This window comes from Phalaenopsis equestris, unplaced genomic scaffold, assembly GCF_001263595.1.
Source record: "Phalaenopsis equestris unplaced genomic scaffold, ASM126359v1 Scaffold000434, whole genome shotgun sequence".
In the NCBI taxonomy this organism is placed as follows: domain Eukaryota; kingdom Viridiplantae; phylum Streptophyta; class Magnoliopsida; order Asparagales; family Orchidaceae; genus Phalaenopsis; species Phalaenopsis equestris.
Genome location: NW_018164875.1, coordinates 750,372 through 751,798, shown reverse-complemented (window position 1 = coordinate 751,798; position 1,427 = coordinate 750,372). Strand labels below are relative to the sequence as shown.

The 1,427-nt window shown below is 47.6% G+C and overlaps 1 protein-coding gene across 1 annotated transcript in view; it reads left to right on the top strand.

Moving 5' to 3' along the window:
- The window catches only part of LOC110027662 (transport inhibitor response 1-like protein Os05g0150500), a 5,338-nt gene that overhangs the window by 1,913 nt on the left and 1,998 nt on the right, over positions 1–1,427 (top strand). The gene's annotated exons all lie outside the window — the stretch shown is intronic.

Sequence of the window (1,427 nt, the reverse complement as noted above, 5' to 3'; positions counted from 1 at the left end):
AAGAGTGACATTTAAGTGACTCATATATGACTTAACTTACATAGTTTTAAAAGTAGGCGGATAATAATAATTGTAAAAATATCCATTTTTCTATTTTTAACATGGTGGACCATAACATGAGGGTTTGCGATGCATACGACACACTTTAGAACCCTTGGATCCATAGCACAGTTATACTATTTGTTGCTGGTGGAGGCATTCTCACGGGCAACGCTCGTTTGAGTGCCACGACCAACAAACGGGTCACTCTCCTAACGAGTAGGACAAACAATCAAGGTGAATGGGCAAGCGAACAAACTTGCAAGAAGCTCACATTGTGATAGTTCAGCTGATGTACGAATCAATCATAATGGGTGTCGACAACGGCAAAGCACACCTCATACAAATGGATGCAGAGATGCTACATGCAACATGACACACACGAATGTGATGTACCGGTAAAAATATGTTACCTATGGAGAGAAATTACATCTGCCCGGGGAGCCATGCAACCAGTAGACACCAACTACAAATGAGTTTGTATCAAGTAAAAAATATCTATAAAAAGGATTCACGCCTTACCCTAGAGGCACTCACGGAGCACACATGTAAACATGCAAGATATGCAACATGCATGAGTGGGAGTGAGTACGCCATGGAGGTAGTGACTGGGTAAGTTGGGAAAATCGTGGAGGCTACAACTAAAAATATGGGTGTGTTGTGGTGGTCGTGACTCGAAGGGGTGGGCGTGTCGTGGAGGCAGAGACCCGATGGATGGGTGTTCCATTGAGGTAGTGACCCTAAAGAGTGGGCGTGTCGTGGAGATAGATGACCGATGGATAGGTTTGCAATGGAGGCAGTGAACCGAAGAATGGGTATGTCGTGAAGGCATTGACCCGACAGATGGGTATGCCAATAGGACAGTGCTCACAAGGGTGGGTGTGTCGTGGAGATAACAACCAGAAAAATGGGTATGTCATAGAAGCATAGGCCCTATATATGGGCGTGTCGTGGAAGTAGTGACCCAAATGAGTGGAAATGTTGTGGAAGCAGAGAGCCGAATGATTGGTGTGTCGATGAGGCGGTGGCTCGAAAGGGTGGGTATGTCGCGAAGGTAGAGGTCCGACTGAGGGGTATGTCGACGAGGCAGTGACCAAAGGGATGAGCATGTTGTGGAGGCAAGGGCCCGACAAATGGGCATGCCAAGGAGCCAATGACCAGAGGAATGGACATGTCGTGGAGGCAGAAGCTCGACAGATGAGTATGCCGAGGAGGCAGTGACTAAGGGAATGGGAATGTCATGAAGGCAGCGACGTGACAAACATGTGTGTTGAGGAAACAATGACTTGAGGGATGGGCGTGTCGTAAAGGTTGTGGCCTAACATATGAGTATGTCGAGGAGGCAGTGATACAGAGGATGCCCGTACCGTGGAGGCAACGACCCCAAA